General features: G+C 31.2%; 1 long non-coding RNA gene across 1 annotated transcript in view; it reads left to right on the forward strand.

Moving 5' to 3' along the window:
- The window catches only part of LOC135143755 (uncharacterized), a 169,185-nt gene extending 162,479 nt beyond the window's left edge, over positions 1-6,706 (forward strand). The window contains exon 2 of the long non-coding RNA XR_010282890.1: positions 6,634-6,706. This is a non-coding gene — a long non-coding RNA (uncharacterized LOC135143755). The remainder of the gene's footprint in view (positions 1-6,633) is intronic.
- Positions 6,707-19,741: the final 13,035 nt, after the last annotated feature.

Here is a 19,741-nt window from a genome sequence, read left to right on the forward strand (position 1 = left end):
GGCCCAGTTACACCATCGCCGAAAAACCAACTGAAAAACCACGAACCTTTCGAAGTTTTGAAATCGGCGACTAGATACAAGCACCGATTTCGTCACTGATGACATTGAAAAATAATTTACCGACACATTTCCGTATACACTCGGTCCAAGCACGATTGTTCATGGGATCGCGAATTGGGTGTTAATTGCCCGAGCAAATGTCATGAGGTGCAAAGAGGGGAAAAGTCTGCGATAACGGTGACCGGACGAGTTCGGTTTCCAAAAATGTCATTCACACTGCCGGATCCTTTCGAAAATCCAGTTGCAAGTCACCGATATCAATTATCGAACGCAATTTGTGCGCAAAGATCTTTCGAGGAAGGATTTTTTTTGCAGTCGTTGAACCGGTCGAGGTCAAGTGATGGAAGTGTCGATGGGAGAGGAATTGATTAATTGGATGGTGGCTGATTAGCGGTGGGCAGAACGAACGAAAATTGTCATGGAGATTTTTCGTTCCGTTTGTGACTTTTGGTCAGTGATAGCTGGTAGATTTTGGGTTTCCCGGTTGCATAAAGTAGTGTTTTTCGGGCGAGCTTTGCTTTAATTGCTATTTTGTTTATCTAAAAATCTCGGTATTTCCGTCGATGCTAATTGATGGTACCTGCCTTCACTTTTTTTTAACACTTTGGGCCTGCGATCTGTGGAGAGGTATTTGATAAGTCGAAAAAACATGTCCTTGAACGGCAAAAGGTAAACTCACAAGACGTTTCTTGTTGGATTGGTTCCATTGAAACATTCTTGAAATGTTTTAGGTAGTCAAAATGTGCTGGATTTTGAAAAACTCCGGTCCGTTGTTTTCGGGAACACAGTTTTTGGGTTTACGTTTTTGATCTTCGCTTCAAGTTAGCTAGACCTTCGCAGTTTTTGAATCAACAGTTTTATTTTGACTTGTAAATGATTTTTTTATATACATTTTGGGAACTTTTTATGACTCTTGTTTTTATGAACCTTGAAGCATTCGGATTTAATCGTTTAAGTAGAATTAGAAAGGTTATGTTGTTGTCGGTAGGGCTCCAAATTTTATTTTTTTACTTTAAACTCTAGTAAAAAGAAATTTTCAAAATTTTCAATTTTAATTTTTTGAAGCACATTTTTGATAATTTTTGAAACTTAACTAAATACATTTTTTTGTAGATTTTGAGTTGTGGAATTCACTTCCGAGCTCGTTTCTTTCATAACTCCAACAGTTTTTCCAGAATTGGCTGTTGAAATATCGAAAGTTTTGGAATTTTTGAAAAATTTGATTTCAAAACGGAACATTTTAAAAATGTTGCGCGATGAACATAAACACGCTATATGTTTGAAATCAGCACGTCCAGATCTACATCCTTGAATTTTTTGAGAATTTTTAGACAATTTTTTTAAAAGCGTAATTTTTCCAATTTCTCTTCAAATTTCGACCCATTTTTGACCATTTTCAAAACTTAACCAAACATATTTTCTTGTAGATTTCGAGCTCTGGAACTCACTTTCGGCATCGTTTCTTTGATAACTTCAACAGTTTTTGTAGAATCGACAGCCGAAATATCGAAATTTTTGGAATTTTTAGAAAATTTTATTTTAAAACCGAACATTTTGAAAATGTTGCACGATGAACATTTTTGGAATCAGGACGTCGAAATCTACCATTTTTTCAGAATCGCCAATGAATTATGACGATTTTTAGGATTTTTCAAAAAATGGGTTTCGAAACCGAATTTTTCAAAAATGTTGTCCCAGGATCTTAAAGGTATTTTTGACATCAGCACGACGAAATCTGTTTCCCAAAATTTGTTAAGAATTTTTTGATCTCTTTGAAAAGCAAAATTTTTCATGTCAATTTTCGAAATTTTGACATTTTGTTATAGATTTTGACCTCCACAAGTTAGTTTCGGGCTTCGTTTCTTCTGTAGTTCGTACCATTTTTCCAATATTCTCAATTGAAACATAGCAATTTTGCGGATTTAAAAAAATGGTTTCAAGGTGAACATATCAAAAATTTTGCTTCAGGACCTTAAATAATTGAAATCAGCACGATGAAATCTATATCCTTTTTTTTAGATTTTTTTAGCAACTTTTTCAAAAACAAAATTTTCAATATGTTGTCTCTATGAAAATTTCGGCCAATTTTTGACAATTTTCGAAATTTAACCAAAGCCAATTTCTTATAAATTTCGACCTTCAAAAGTTGGTTGGTTTCGCCCTCATTTGTTCGATAGCTCCTATCATTTTTCCAGAATTGCCGATTGAAATATGGCAGTTTTTAGGATTTTTCAAAAAAGCGGGCTTCGAAACCGAAGTTTTCAAAAATGTTGTCCCGGGATCTTAAACATATTTTTGGAATCCGCACGACGAAGTCTGAATCCCAAAATTTTTTGAGAATTTTTTGACCTCTTTCAAAAGCAGAATTTTTCATGTCTGAAAATTGCGGCTAATTTTCGACAATTTTCGAAATTTTGACATTTTGTTATAATTTTGACCTACAGAAGTTAATTTCGGCCTTCATTTCTTCTATAGCTCCTACCATTTTTCCAATATTCTCACTTGAAATATGGCAATTTTTCGGATTAAAAAAATGGTTTCAAGGTGAACATATCAAAGATGTTGCCTCGGAAACTTAAACACGCTATAATTTTGATATCAATACGACGAAAACTATATCCTTTTTTTTTAATTTTTTAGCAACTTAAAAAAAATTCAGTATGTTGTTTCTATGAAAATTTAGGCCAATTTTCGGCAAATTTCGAAATTTAACCAAAGCCATTTGGTTATAGATTTCGACCTCCAGAAGTTGGTTCCGGCCTCATTTGTTCGATGCTCCTACCATTTTTCCAGAATCGCCGATGGAAATATGGCAGTTTTTAGGATTTTTCAAAAAAATGGGTTTCGAAATCGAATTTTTCAAAAATGTTGTCCCGCAATCTTAAAGACATTTTTGGATTCCGCACGACGAACTTTGAATCCCAAAATTTTTTGAGAATTTTTTGAGAACTCTTTCGAAAGCTGAATTTTTAATGTCCGAAAATTTCGGCCAATTTTCGACAATTTTCGAAATTTTGACATTTTGTTAATAGATTTTGACCTTACAGAAATTAATTTCGGGCTTCGTTTCTTCTATAGCTCCTGTTATTTTTCCAATATTTTCAGTTGAAATATGGCAATTTTTCGGATTAAAAAAATGGTTTCAAGGTGAACATATCAAAGATGTTGCTTCGGGACCTTACACACGCTATAATTTTGAACTCAGCACGACGAAATCTATATCTTTTTTTTGGAAATTTTTTAGCAACTTTAAAAAAAAATTCAATGTGTTGTGTCTATGAAAATTTCGTCCAATTTTCGGCAATTTTCGAAATCTAACCAAAGCCATTTTCTTATAGATTTCAACCTCCAAAATTTGTTTTCGGCCTCATTTGTTCGATAGCACCTACCATTTTTCCAGAATCGCTAATTGAAACATGACAATTTTTAGGATTTTTCAAAAAAATGGGTTTCGAAACCGAATTTTTCGAAAATCTTGTTTCGGGATCTTGAACATATTTTTGGAATCAGCACAACGAAGTCTACATCCCCAAATTTTTTGAGAATTTTTTGATAATTTTTTCAAAAGCAGAATTTTTTGTCTGAAAATTGCGGCCAATTTTCGACAATTTTCGAAATTTTGACATTTTGTTATGGATTTTGTCCTACAGAAGTTAGTTTCGGGCTTCATGTCTCCTACCATTTTTCCTATATTCCCGATTGAAGTATGGCAATTTTTCGGATTAAAAAAATGGTTTCAAGGTGAACAGATTAAATATGTTGTTTCGGGACTTTTAAACACGCTATAATTTTGAAATCAGCACGATGAAATCTACATCCTTTTTTTGGGAAATTTTTTAACAACTTTAAAAAAATAATTCAATATGTTGTGTCTGAAAATTTAGGCCAATTTTCGGCAATTTTCGAAATTTAACCAAATCCATTTTCTTACAGATTTCAACTTCGAAAAGTTGGTTTCACTCTCAATTGTTCCATAGTTCCTACCATTTTTCCAGAATCGCCAATTGAAATATGACAGTTTTTATGATTTCTCAAAAAAATGGGTTTGGAAACCGAATTTTTCAAAAATGTTGTCCCTGGATCTTAAAGATATTTTTGGAATCCGCACGACGAAGTCTAAATCCCAAAATTTTTTGAGAATTTTTTCATCTTTTTCTAAAGCAGAATTTTTCATGTCTAAAAATTGCGGCCAATTTTCAACAATTTTGGAAGTTTTGACACTTTGTTATAGATTTTGACGTCCAGAAGTTAGTTTCGAGTTTCATTTCTTCTATAGCTCCCACCATTTTTCCAATATTCCCAATTGAAATATGGCAATTTTTCGGATTAAAAAAAATGGTTTTAAAGTGAACATATCAAAGATGTTGTGTTAAACACGCTATAATTTTGAAATCAGCAGGATGAAATCTATATCCTTTTTTTTTTGGAAATTTCTTAGCGACTTAAAAAAAAATTACAATGTTGTGTCTATGAAAATTTTGGCCAATTTTTGACAGTTTTCCAAATTTAACCAAAGACATTTTCTTATAGATTTCGACCTCTAGAAGTTAGTTTCGGCTTAATTTCTTCAATAGCTCCTACCATTTTTCCAGAATCGCTAATTGAAGTATCACAATTTTTAGGATTTTTCAAAAAAATGGGTTTCAAAACCGGTATCTTAAACATATTTTTGGAATCAGCATGACGTAGTCTGTATCCCAAAATTATTTGGGAATTTTTTGATAATTTTCAAAAGCAGAATTTTTCATGTCTGAAAATTGCGGCCAATTTTCGACAATTTTCGAAATTTTGACACTTTGTTATAGATTTTAACTTGCAGCAGTTAGTTCTGGGCTTCATTTCTTCTATAGCTCCTTCCATTTTTCCAATATTCCCAATTGAAATATGGCAATTTTTCGGATTAAAAAAAAAATGGTTTCAAAGTGAACATATTAAAGATGTTGCTTCGGGACCTTAAACACGCTGTAATTTTGAAATCAGCGCAACGAAATTATATCTTTTTTTCTGGAAATTTTTTAGTAACTTTAAAAAATAATCAGTGTATTGTGTATATGAAAATTTCGGCCAATCTTCGCCAATTTTCGAAATTTAACTAAAGCAATTTTCTTCTAGATTTCGAACTCCAGAAGTTGGTTTCGGCTTCATTTGTTCGATATCTCCTACCATTTTTTCAGAATCGCCAATTGAATTATGAGAATTTTTAGGATTTTTCAAAAAATGTGTTTCGAAACCGAATTTTTCAAAACTGTTATCCCGGGATCTTACAGATATATTTGGAATCAGCACGACGAAATCTGTATCCCAAAATTTTTTGAGAATTTTTTCATCTCTTTCAAAAGCAGAACTTTTCATGTCTGAAAATTGCGGCTAATTTTCGACAATTTTTGAAATTTTGTTATAGATTTTGACCTACATAAGTTAGTTTCGGCCTTCATTTCTTCTTGGCTCCTACAATTTTTACAATATTCTCTATTCAAATATGGTAATTTTTCAGATTAAAAAAATGGTTTCAAGGTGAACATATCAAAGATGGTGCTCCGCGACCTTAAACACGCTATAATTTGAAATTAGCACGACGAAATCTATTTCCCAGATTTTTGGGAAACTTTTCAGGAACTTTTCAAAAGCCAATTTTTTCAAAATCCGTCGTTCCTTAGTTTCGGCTGTTTTTCTTCTATAGCTCGTACCATTTTTTTACAATCGCCCGGAAATAGTGCAATGAACATCCCAGAATTGTTTGGGAATTTTTTAACAAACTTTTCAAAAGCAAAATTTTTCGACAATTTTTAATTTTCCAAAATTAAAGCGTTGAAGTGTACAATTTTTTTTATTTTCATAGTTTTCATTGAAAAAAAAATTACATAGTTCCTTTAATTTAATATTTATGAACGAACTTATTTCATGACAAAATTCATTACGTTTAGGCTTTTGTGTTTAAATAAATTTTGATCTTTGGCGAATGCAATCAATGATTTTAATTCTTTTTTGACCTTTTGTGGAAGTTATCAGTAATTTTTGAAACGAAAATTTGACTTCAAATCGGGAAAAAAGATATTTATCAGTTTTTTAGTTAAGCCTTATATATATTTTTTAAGACAGAATTATCTGTCAGTTTTTTTGGATCCTCTATACGCAGTTACAATAGAGGCACCTCAGAGATTTTTTTAAGTGACGTCATAAATTTTTTGGAAGTGGATGCGTTAACAGATTAATCGTTTAACCATTTCTGTATCACGTTCGCTATATTTGAAGATTATCCATCCAATGAAAACGCCAAACATTGTAATGTCACTTTTTGATTTTATTTTTGCCGTTAGCACATCATTGTGGAAAAAAACAACGCCAACTTCGATCCCGTCATCACTTTTCGAAACTCCCCAAACTGCCTCCACACCAATAAAAACATCAGTTACGACCCATCTATTTTAATTTCCACTTTATTAAAAATCCAATCTGAGTTCATCGCTTCCAATCGCGTTCCCATCGACACCACGTGATTTATAAATACCCGATACCCATTACCTCACTTATTAATACCCGCACGGTTTACTTAACCTCTTCTCTTCCTTCCAGGACGACCAACATCCGACCCGCCGACAATGAGGAATCCGAAAAGCCCGACGTACAATCTCCGGATTTACTAGGTGAGTTTGGTAATTAATCGCTTAGAAATCTTTGGCTTCGCAACAAAAAGTCGTACGAGAGCTTTCCGCTGAGACAGCCTGTATGAAGTCGCCAGTGCCGTTCGTGTCCGGTGGCAACAATTTCGCCAACTTGCTCCAAATTGAAAATTTCGAAGACTAATAAATTTAAAACTTCCGAAGTCCGAACACACAATCTCGCGGTTTGGCAATTAGTCGCTTTTTTCGTAAATCAGCCGGATCAAACGGATGCTTTCGTTTTACGGCTCTTGGCAATTTGGCCGGGTGCCACGTTGCTAGCAGGAATTTCGGAGGAAGGGTCGGACACCCTCTTTGACATACATTATGTGGGTTAAAACGAAAAGTGGGAGGTCGACGACCCCGGCCTCCCCCTTTATGATTTTAATTACAAATAATGAAATTTATGGAGGTGCACGGACGCTTTTTTAGAGCGACACGGTACATTTGCATCTTGGTGTTGGAGGTAGTTATGGGGATAATGGGGTGTGGAAGTGGAATCGACCGCGACTTGAAAAAATTTAACGATTTTAGAGTGATGTGGGGTTGAAATCGGCCATTCGGTTTTGCATTGACCGATGTTTGATTTCTGTTTCTGAATTTCGAAGTTCTGATGATAAATTTTCAAAATATATCTTTGGGTTGTGTAATTTACAAAAATTGGTGAAAAAACCGAGAATACATAATTTTTTTGGTGTATAAATTATGCGTAATTTTTCAAAAAATTAAAAAAATTAAAAAATGAGAATTTTGAAATTCGCAGGACTTCAAAAATTCCAAATTATTTAGTGGTCTTAACTTTGTAACGAATTAATTTAAAAATTGTGAAAACAAATACGAAACAAGATGAGAGAATTTTGAAATTCGCAAGATCTCAAAAATTTTAAAATTTTGAGAATGTATTGTACACTCGATTTTGAATTGCTTCTTTAAGTTTGAAAGGGAAATATGTACAATGTCAAAAAATTTGAAACATCAACATTTTTGCTTTGAAAAGAAAATCAAAATCGACCAAAGAACTTCAAAATTTCGAAGTGTTTTTCTCAAAAAATGTCGATTGATTTTGGAAAATACTTTTTAGCCTTTGGTTGTATATACATAAAATAATTTCGTAAATACCAAAATCTAGACTTGCTAATAAAATAACTAACATTTTATATCTTAAGATATCCTAAATACTTGTAAATTTTAATTTTAGAATTTTTACGATCAAATTTCGAAAATTGATTAAAATACTGGGAATTTTGACTTTGTAACGCATTGATGTATCTATAAATTTAAAAATTGTAAAGTGACACATACAAAACGTCAAAAAATTTGGAGGTCCAAAATAAAAATTGAATTCGAAGAACTTCAAGATTTCGAAGTGTTTTTCGATCGATTTTGAAAAATGATTCTTGGCTTTTAATGTACAAAAAGGTCCAAAATATTATAGCGATAATGTGATAATTATACTACATACTTTAATTTTTTTGGTATTGTAAATTTTTGTTTTACGAATTTTATCATCAAATTTCAAAAATTGAAAAAAACATTGAAAATGTTGACTTAGTAGCGTATTGATGTATCTTATTATTCTAGAAAATGTGAAAAGTAAAGAATGTCTAAAAGATGACAGAATTTTGAAATTTGTAGGTCCAAAATTTTTTTTAAATTTTCAGAACCCATTGTACACTCGATTTTGTTCTACTTCTTAAAACTTGAAATCTTAAATGAATCTTAAATAGAACGTCAAAAAATTTCGAAGTTTTTTTTTTCTCGAAAAATGTGGATAGATTTTGGAAAATATTTTTTAGGTTTTTGATGTACATACATGAAATAATTTCGTAAATTCCAAAATTTAGACCTGCTCATAAAATAACTAAAATTTTATAGCTAAGATGTTCAAAATATTTAGCGAAAATACGGTAATATTTTGATTTTTACTCAAATCAACATATTTTAATCAAATTTCAAAAATTTAAAATAGCACCCAAAATTTGACTCGGTAACGCATTGATGTATCTATTAATTTAAAAATTGTTAAGTGATAATGATTACTACAAAATGAACAATTTTTGAGATTGCTGGGACCTCAAAAATTTTTGAAATTTTACGAATGTATTGTACACTTGATGTTGTTCTACTTTTAATTTTGAAGTGTTTAATTAATAACAAATCGAAAATTTTGAAAAAGCAACATTTTCTCTTAAAAAAAATCAAAATTAGTCGAAGAACTTCAAGATTTTGAAGTGTTTTTATCAAAAAATGTCAACAGATTTTGGAAAATTATTTTTGGCTCTTGATGTACATACATAAAGTAAATTTGTAAATTCCAAAATTTAACAAAAATTTTATATCTGAAAATGACCTAAAATTTTAAAATTTCGAGAATGTATTATACACTTGATTTTGTTCTACTTCTTTAAAATTGAAATGTTAAATTAATGACGAACAGACAAAACCTCAAAAAATTTGAAGGTTCAAAATTTAAAAAAAAATCAAAATTGAATTCGAAGAACTTCAAAATTTCGAATTGTTTTTCTCAAAAAAATCGATCGATCTTGAAAAATTAATCTTGGCTTTTAATGTACAAAAATGTCCAAAATATTATAGCGATAATGTCATATCTATAATACGTACTTTGATTTTTTTTTGTATTGTAAATTTTAGTTTTAGGATTTTTACACTCGATTTTGTTCTACTTCTTAAAATTTTAAATCTTGATTGACAAATAGAACGTTAAAAAATTTCAAACATTTTCTTAAAAAAAATCAACATGGATCGAAAAACTTTAAAATTCCGAAGTGAAAAAAAATGATAGATTTCAGTGGGTTTTGACTCTTGATGTACAGATATATAATAATTTTGTAGGTTCCAAAATTTCGAGTTTGTAATAAGTGAACTAAAATTTTACAATATTTGCAACCAAATTTCGGAAATTGAAAAAATACTGAAAATTTTAACTTTTTATGGCAATCATTCGGAATTACAAGATATTAGAGAATTTTGAAATTCGTATTTTAAATTTTTAGAATTTGTTTTCTTAAAAACTTGTTTATTTAAAAAAAATATGAACCTTTCTTTTGAAGAAGTTTAAAATGTTATACTTGAAAAATGTTGAAAACTATTAGAAAATAATTCTTGATATACAATACATTAAATAATCTGGAAATTTCAAAATTTAGACGTGCTAATAAATGACCTAAAATTTTAGATAAAAAAATGTCCAAATGGCGAAAATGTGATAAGTACGATGCGTTAATTATTTCTAATGTTTATTTTAATTTTACTTTTTTGACGATTTCGAAAATTGAAAATTTTAACTTTCTAACGCTTTAATGTACCTAGTAATGTACAAATTGGGAAGTGATAAGAATTACTAAAAGATGAGAATTTTGAAGCCGTGGGACCTCAAAAAACTTTAAATTTTCAGAATATGTTGTACATTTATATTTATTCTGCTTCTTTGAATTTGAAATGTTAAATTAATAACAAATAAAACGTCAAGAAATTTGAAAATGCAAAATTTTCTCGTTTAAAAAATTAAAATTGACTTCGAAGAACTTTAAAATCCGAAGCGTTTTTTCCAAAAATATTTGATTTAATTTTGAAAGATAATTTTTGACGCTTAATGCACCTACATAAAATAATTTTGGAGATTTGAAAATTTAGACCTAATAAAAGAACTAAAATTTTATATCTAAAATGTGAGAATTATATTTCTTTTTTTTACTCTAAATTTAAATTTTTACAATTTTTCAAACAAATTTCGAAAATTGAAAGAAAAACTGAAAATTTTGACTTTTTAACGCTCTAAATTGTATATTAATTTACAAACTGTGAAGTTATAAAAATTATTAAAAGAAATTAGTGTTCCAGAAGCTGAAATTAAAACAATTTTCAATGCTAATTTTCCTTTTGTATGCATCTTCAAAAATCGGGTGTGGAGTTGAAATCATCAGGATGGCTGTGGCGGAGTGTTACAACCTAACCTCACTTTTTTATTTTATTATGATAAAGTTAACACATTTCAGTAACTGTCAGATGTGAATTTTATTAACATGGGCTAATAAAACATATACGTGTTGCACATGTATGTTGTCTTCTTCTGTCAAAAAAGCAAAGCCACCTTGATGAGTTTTTTAATTGAACATCCGGTGCATGCGTATTTTTAACATTGGAAAAGCGAGTTTAAAATGCGGACGATTTCATCGTGAGAAAAATTTTACCAAACTTGAAAAGTTGTAAAAAAAGGTAACGATCTAAAACTTTAAATTTTGACCCTTTTTCTCCTCTTTATTCCCCCTCCACACAACCACCAACCTACTAATACCACAACCCAAATCTACGTCACGTTTCAAAAACAACTCTCTCTCCGGATCGAACGGGGTGTGTGCCGCCAGGAGCAGAGCGGCAGCGGCAGCACGGCCGCCCCTCCGACGCACGTGTCCGCCGTATCGGCCCGCGCCGATCTCTAACCGCCCCGGAGAGCAACAAAGGGCGGCTGGCAGCAGGAGCGGCAACGGCAATCCTCCGTAATAATCCGGAATCACGTTTACATACAAATCAAAATCGGAAAGGGAGGAAAGGGGGAAGAAAAATTGCAGTCGGCGGTAGAGGTGGGCGCGTTACTCCCGTCGTCGCGAGGGCGATTACGTTACTATGTCGCGCTGGGGCGGGGCGCGGGGAGGGGGCTTTGTTTTTTAATTAATTTCGCTCGAGCGGCGCCCGTATCAATGGGCGAAGGGAGGGGGTGGGAATGGAGGTCTGGGCTTTCATGGGGTTCGTGTTCGAAAGCTGCAGGAGCGTAATCGGAGGTTTTGTTGTTTTCCAGAGCGTGAGCTAAAATGGAGAATAAAATTAAGTTAACGTAGAATCGAATGATGAAGAAAAATCAAGTTGAAAATAAAATTTAGCGCTTAGCCGCTAGTTTCCAGACTTCCTTGATGTTTTCGTTGCACTCACTTTACATGCAACCACCAAAATCCCAACTCCTGAAACTCCAGCTAATTACAAAGCTCCAACAACAAAGACCAAGCTGGAAGCCTCAGACGACGTAACGCTTGTCAAGACTGCAGTTGCAACGTTTAATTATCCGCTTAATTTCAACAAGTTCCTTCCTCCTTGATCCGAAAACCTCGTTAAAACCGTCCAAAAACCCACCGAATAGCTCGACAAAAGTTCCAAGTGAGAGCGAACCGAGTGAGAGTAACACAATAAGAAAGTTCGAAATCGAAAGCCGTGCTCGTAATCAAGCGGTGTGTGTACGCACGCCTTTAGAAAAAAATGTGTCCGCGCTCCCGACATAAATGATTTGAATTCTGTCCAACGGACACAAAAACAAGCGAACGCATTATTTAAAAATGTGACCTTGGTCCGCCGCCATACGGCACACTCACACAAAGACAATTATGTAACAACAATTACGTACACAGGGTCAGGCGTATTTAAATATTTTAAAATTATCGTTGTCCGTTAATGAAGGCAGATGTTTCAAAACCGTGACGCCTACGAAGCGTTTCAAGTACGTTTTAGAAGGTGGATTTTGTGAAGAAACGTCGGTTTTGCGTCGAAAGTGGGAAAAAGTCCGGTCGGATGGACAGGAAAGGCCGGGGGGCTTGGAACACCTTGGAACGGTCGGGTTTTCATGGTAGAGGAGTTTTTGCTTGGAAATTTTTGTGATGCAAAAAGTTCGTGTGAAATGAAAAGTCACAGAGGTGTGTGTCATTGCATAATTTTTTCCACATGGTCAAAGTGTGCGGTTTTGCGAAATGCCATTTTTACAAAACTATCTGGACAAGTAGTTTGGCGGTAGATTTTTGGAAATTTTGGCAATGTTCAAAATATACGAGCCCTCACTGAAGAGAAAAGCAACAAATGCATTCTCAAAAATTACATATCATACGTGTTCATAGAGTGAAAACGTTGCGTTCATCTTGTTCATGACCTTTTCAGTTTAAATTTCCCAGTTTCTTAACAGTTAATCAAAGTTTACAAAACCACAAATGTTTTAAAAATCATGCATAGGTATTTTATATTTTCAATATTTTAATTGTTTCCAATCCACAAGATTTTTTTCCAAAGTCACGAGCAATGTCAAAATTTCGAACTTGTGAAATTTATTTTCAAATTTTGTAAAACGTTTTTTCTTATTTCTTCTATCAGATATCACAAATTCAGATATCGTTTTATAATGACGGACGAATGCGTTTTTTTTTGGCTTGATACATTTTTTTAATCTTTCAAATTTTTAGAAGATTTTTTTTCTTAGTTTGTGATATATCATATTTTTTCTCAAGGTGTCACAATTTCTTTTTTTTTTTTTTAAATTATTTTCAAATTTTACAAACTGTTTTTTGTTTATTGTGAAATGCCACAAACTCAAATATCGTTTCTATGTTTGTGACTTCTTCTCTTTTTTTTTAATTTTTATTTCATTTATTAGTAGAAAATGTGATTGTATTTAAAATTAAACACAGTTGTCGTTTTCGACTTGTTTCACATTTTGAACACAGACAATAAAATGGGAATGCGTTTTCTCAGTTTGTGATACATTCCCTGTGTTCTAGAATATTTAGTCTAATTTTTTTTTTATTCAATTTCAGATTTTTTTAAGAGATTTTTGTCTTCCATTGTAAGGAGTATCAAGATTTTTTGACGACAACGAATTGTACCGGATACAATAAATTGTGACTTCTTTTTAGTTTGTGATACCTACATATATCTTTTTTTAGGTGTCACAATTTGATGATTGTTTAAAAATTATTTGCAAATTTTACAGTTTTTTTTCCTTCTGTCAAGTACCACAAGTACAGATATCGTTTTCTTTGTTTCTGATTTCTGCCCTCCTCAAAAAATATCAAAATCTCAATTTTTTTCAATTTTTAATTTCACTTGTTGGTCAATGTTTTTTCGTGTATCTGTTTAAAAAAAGTTGTCGTTTTTGGCTTATCTCACGTTTTCCTCAGATGTAATAAAATGTGAATGCGTTTTACAGTTTGTGATACCTTTCCTGTGTTCTAGAATAATGGGTGTAATTTTTTTTTTATTCAATTTCAGATTTTATAACAGGTCATTTTTCATTTCAAGGAGTTTTAAGATTTTTAGACGACAACGAATTGTGCCGAATGCATTAAACTGTGACTGCTTCTTAGTTTGTGATACTTACATCTTTTTTTTCTAAGTGTCACAATTTCATGATTGTTGGAAAATGATTATCAAATTTGACTCTTTTTTTTTATTTTCTCAAATATCACAAATACAGATATCGTATCCTTTGTTTGTGATTTCTGCCCTCCTCAAAAAATATCACAATCTCAATTTTTTTCAAATTTAAATTTCACCTGTTAGTCAATGTTTTTTCGTGTATCTGTTTAAAAACAGTGTCGTTTTTGGCTTGTCTCACAGTTTCCTCAGACGTAATAAAATGGGAATGCGTTTTACAGTTTGTGATACATTTCCTGTGTTCTAGAATAATTAGTGTAATTTTTTTTTATTCAATTTCAGATTTTACAACAGATCTTTTTTCATTTCAAGGAGTTTTAAGATTTTTAGACGACAACGAATTGTACCGAATGCATTAAACTGTGACTGCTTCTTAGTTTGTGATACCTACATCTTTTTTTTTAAGTGTCACAATTTCATGATTCTTTGAAAATTATTTTCAAATTTGACTCTTTTTTTGCTTTTCTCAAATATCACAAATACAGATATCGTATCCTTTGTTTGTGATTTCTGCCCTCCTCAAGAAATATCACAATCTCATTTTTTTTCAAATTTTAATTTCATCTGTTGGCAAACCTTTTTTCTTGTATCTGTTTGCAAGAAACTGTTATTAAGAGATTCTTTTATTTGTTCCTTTTTAAAAAATTTTAGGTTTTTTAACGACAGTATATTGTACTGATTACAATAAAGTGTGATTTCTTCTTCTTCTTAGTTTGTATTACATACATATCTCATTTGTTCTAAAAAAATGTCAAAATTTCATTATTGGAAATTTTACAAACTGTATTTTCTTGTTTCTTCTATCAAATATCACAAATTCTGTTATTGTTTCCCTTGTTTGTGATTTTTTCTCTCCTCGAAAAGTATCAGAATCGCATTTTTTTCTGTTTTGATTTCATTTGTTGGTAGACGTTTTCTATTGTATTTAATAAAAAAAAATCTGTGGGTTCGGACTTGTCTCACATTTGTATCACATGTATTTTTTCAGTTTGTGATACATTTCCTGTGTTCTATAATAATTAGTCTTTTTTTTTTTTAATTCAATTTCAGATTTTATTAAGAGATTTTTGTGTTCCATTTCAAGGAGTTTTAAGATTTTTTGACGAGAACAAATTGTACCCAATACAATAAACTGTGAGTTCTTCTTAGTTTGTGATACATATCTTTTTTTTTCTAAAAATGTCACAATTTCATGATTGTGTAAAAATTATTTTCAAATTTTACTGTTTTTTCCCTTTTGTCGAAAACCACAAATACAGATATCGTTTCATTTGTTTGTGATGTCTTCCCTCTTCGAAAAATATCAAAGTCTCAATTTTTTTTCAAATTTTAATATCATCTGTTTGTAAACATTTTTTCTTGTTTGTATCTGTTTAAAAGAAGCTGTCGTTTTTGACATGTCACACATTTTTCTCACAAGTAATAAGATGGGAATGCGTTTTTTCAGTTTGTGATATATTTCCTATTCCTAATTTTTGTAAAATAATTCACTAAATTTTTTATTATTTGTTTATTCAATTCTTAATTTTATTAAAGGATTCTTTTATTTGTTCTTTTTTAAAAAGTTTTAGGATTTTTGACAACAGTATATGGTACTGAGTACAATAAAGTGTGATTTCTTCTTCTTCTTAGTTTGTATTAGATACATATCTCATTTTTTCTAAAAAAATGTCAAAATTTCATGATTGGTAATTTTACAAACTGTATTTTCTTGTTTCTTCTATCAAATATCACAAATGCTGTTATTGTTTCCCGTGTTTGTGATTTTTTTCTCTCCTCGAAAAGTATCAGAATCTCATTTTTTTCCATTTTGATTTCATTTGTTGGTACACGTTTTCTATTGTATTTAATAAAAAAAAATCTGGGTTCTGACTTGTCTCACATTTGTATCACATGCATTTTTTCAGTTTGTGATACATTTCCTATGTTCTATAATAATAAGTCTGATTTTTTTAAAATTCAATTTCAGATTTTATTAAGAGATTTTTGTGTTCCATTTCAAGCAGTTTTAAGATTTTTTGACGAGAACAAATTCTACCCAATACAATAAACTGTGAGTTCTTCTTAGTTTGTGATACATATCTTTTTTTTCTAAAAGTGTCACAATTTCATGATTGTGTAAAAATTATTTTCAAATTTTACTGTTTTTTCCCTTCTGTCGAAAACCACAAATACAGATATCGTTTCATTTGTTTGTGATGTCTTCCCTCTTCGAAAAATTTCAAAATCTCAATTTTTTTTCAAATTTTAATATCATCTGTTTGTAAACATTTTTTCTTGTATCTGTTTAAAAGAAGCTGTCGTTTTTGACATGTCACACATTTTTCTCACAAGTAATAAGCTGGGAATGCGTTTTTTCAGTTTGTGATATATTTCCTATTCCTAATTTTTGTACAATAATTCACTAAATTTTTAATTATTTGTTTATTCAATTCCAAATTTTATCAAGAGATTTTTTTATTTGTTCCTTTTTAAAAAATTTTAGGTTTTTTGACAACAGTATATGGTACTGATTACAATAAAGTGTGACTTCTTCTTCTTCTTAGTTTGTATTACATACACATCTCATTTTTTCTAAAAAAATGTCAAAATTTCATGATTGGAAATTTTACAAACTGTATTTTCTTGTTTCTTCTATCAAATATCACAAATTCTGTTATTGTTTCCCTTGTTTGTGATTTCTTCTTTCCTCGAAAAGTATCAGAATCTCTTTTCTAGATTTTAATTTCTTGTGTTGGTAGACGTTTTCTGTTGTATTTAATTAAAAAAAAAAACTGTTTCTCACATTTTTGTCAGATGCGGTGAAATAGAAATACGTTTTTTCAGTTTGTGATAAATTTCCTGTGTTGTAGAATAATTGGTCATTTTTTTTATTCAATTTCAGATTTAATTAAGAGATCTTTGTGTTCCATTTCAAGGAGTTTTAACATTTCTTGACCACAATAAATTGTACCGAATGCAATAAAGCGTGATTTCTTGTGCTTAGTTTGTGACACATACATATATCTTTTTTTTTAATGTCACAATTTCATTATTGTTTGGAAATTATTGTGAAATGTTATAGTTTTTTTTCCTTCTGTTAAATACTAAAAATACAGATGACGTTTCCCCAGTTTGTGACTTCTGCCTTCCTCGAAAAGTCTCAAAATCTCTATTAAAAAAAATCCAATCAAATAAAAATAAAATTTTCAGTTGGTAATAGATTTCCCATTTTCTAGAATACTTCAATTTTTTTTTTTTTTTATTTAAGTTCAGATTTTATTAAGAGATTCTTGTGTTCCCTTTCAAAAAGTTTTAACACTTTTTGACGACAGCATATTTCTAAAAGTGTTAAAATTTCATGTTTGTTCGGAAACTATTTTCTAATTTTATGATCTGTATTTTCTTGTTTTACAATTTTATTTTCATATGTTGGTATAGAAGTTTCAAATTTTCTAAAACCTGTCTTCATTTATTCCAATTGAAGAAAAGGTCGCAGTCTTATTCTCCTCGTCCTTTATGCCAAAAAACCGTTCACCAGCACCACCTGAAAGAAAGTCAAAAATCTGAATATCTGAAAACTTTTTGGGAATTTTGTAAAACGGAACCCCTAATAAATAATTGTGTGCATTAAATATAAAACACGATTTTTTTTTTGAAAATTTGATAATTGAAAAAAAAATTAGTGTGGTGTTTAGACAGACATTTTTTTGTTTTACAAGAAGACAAGAAAGATAAACCATTCAAACAAAAAAGGAGAATCTAGTTTACACTTTTTTTGGTTTCTCGATTCTTTATAAACAGATTTGACGATGTGGAAGTTAGTTCAATATTGTGTTACATAGTTTGAAAATTTGGAAACAAATATTTTCTTTACCTCCTGACGTTTCCCCCATTATTATGGCAAACTTTGAATTCGCTCCAAACAACAACAAAATTTGAGGTTTCGGAATCCCAATATTAAATATTTTAAAAGCGGCTTTTAATTGCAATGGAAGTTGTTTTCGATCCAAATGCGAACATAATGAAAATTTCCAAGTCCGAAGAGCTCTCAATTGTAACATTATTCGCAGATTGTTTTCACAAAATACATTTTTTTCCACCGTACATCCATCCGTCAACCACAATTCGCTAATTTAATTTTCCCACACATTTTAATTTATTCTCCACTCAAACCCAACAAATACAATTTAATCAACGTTAACAAAAAAACCTCTTCCCACGGACGATTTTTTTTTAATTCTATTTTACGCAAATTCTCCCTGATTATCCGCCACGTCGAGACACATATTCACAAAAGCTAGTACACCCCGCAGTCGCCCAGTCGTTTCGTGGTCGACAGCGCCGCCGTGGGTCCTCCACTCGTCGAAAGCATCCACCATCGGCGGCGCCCGCGAAAAGCGACCTTTTTTACACGGGGTAGAAGGCGCGTTTTCGCCGGCGACGAAACAGATCAATACTGTATGCTATTGGTTTTGGTCATTACGGCAGCGTACACCAATGGCGTTGGCGCGTCTCTACCCTTGCACGTCGACGACCCCTCGACGTCGGGCGGCGTCGGCGGGCGTCGCGCCGCTTCGGACGGCGGTCGGCGTTCCGATGGAATTTTGCTGGCGGAAGGCGGTGGGATCGACTTCACGAATTTAGAGTTTTTTTAGCTGGGTTTTTTTTTGCTGGAACGGTTTCCGGGATTTTAAATGAAGAGTTAAAAGACGTCGGGGAGTGGGCGAGGGCACGAAAGTTGTGGTCTTGCAACGTGGGCGGAGTTTTAACTCTTAAGGAAAAAACGTTTTAATTAACGAGTGTTGCTACTTTTTCTGTTTTAATTTCATGGTTTGGGCTGAACTTTACAAAGTTATGCCACCTATATTTCGACTACATCTAACTACCGAGATTTATTTTAACTCGTGTCTGATTTTATCGAACAATGTCAAAATTTCAGTTTTTTTTTTTTTGAAAATTATTTTTTTTTTTTTTTTTGTTTCCTTGGTTAGGTTTCTTTTTTGATGTTAATACCACCATTACAAAGTCACGGCACCCTTAAATTCTGAAAAATTTACAAGCTTTTCTTTTTCATTTCAAGTTGGCAATCCGTCTTTCATTTTTTCGAACAGGGCCAAAATTTCAAATTTATTTTGATAATCATTTTAAATTTTTTTACATTTTTCTTAGTTAGGGTTTGTTTTTGATATTGATATCCCTTTTATTAAAAACAAGAAAATCAAATTTCCTTTCCTGTGTTTATTAAGGCTGTTTTTCTTTTTTTCAAAAAATTTCTTTGAAATTTATTCACAGATTTTGACGAACTTTCTTTTTAAACTGTTAAAAGCACCGCTTCAATCGCGAATGGCTTTTATCCGTTTTGTGACATCTTTTATTTTTAGAATAAAATCCAAATTTCGGAAAAAAATTGGAAGTTTTCCAAAAGAATGTTTTTTTGAATATTTTATATTGACTATCCAGTTCACAATATTTTCTTTTTCCTTCAGCTCTGCAACCTGTGTCTCAGTTTTTAGATTTATTTCGAAAATTACTTTCAAATTTTTTACGTTTTTCTTCTTTAGGCTTTGTTTTTGACATTGATGAAAATCTAGAAATTGAAAACTGTTGGAATTTTTCAAATTTTATTTTGCAATTTTTTAATTTAAAATTTTTCATTTTCTCAGTGGTTAATTTTTCACTTTTTTTTCAAAAAATCGAAGAATCGAAAATCAAATTCGACAACTAAAAAAATGAAAAGTCGAAAAATCGAAAAATTACAAAATTGTAACATTGAAACCAAAAAAATGAAAAATCAAAACTTGAAAATCGAATAATTAAAATAATGAAACATTGAA

The sequence above is a fragment of the Zophobas morio genome, unplaced genomic scaffold (genome assembly GCF_036711695.1).
Source record: "Zophobas morio isolate AGI-343-1 ecotype UQ-CSIRO unplaced genomic scaffold, CSIRO_AGI_Zmor_V1 ptg000075l, whole genome shotgun sequence".
NCBI lineage: Eukaryota > Metazoa > Arthropoda > Insecta > Coleoptera > Tenebrionidae > Zophobas > Zophobas morio.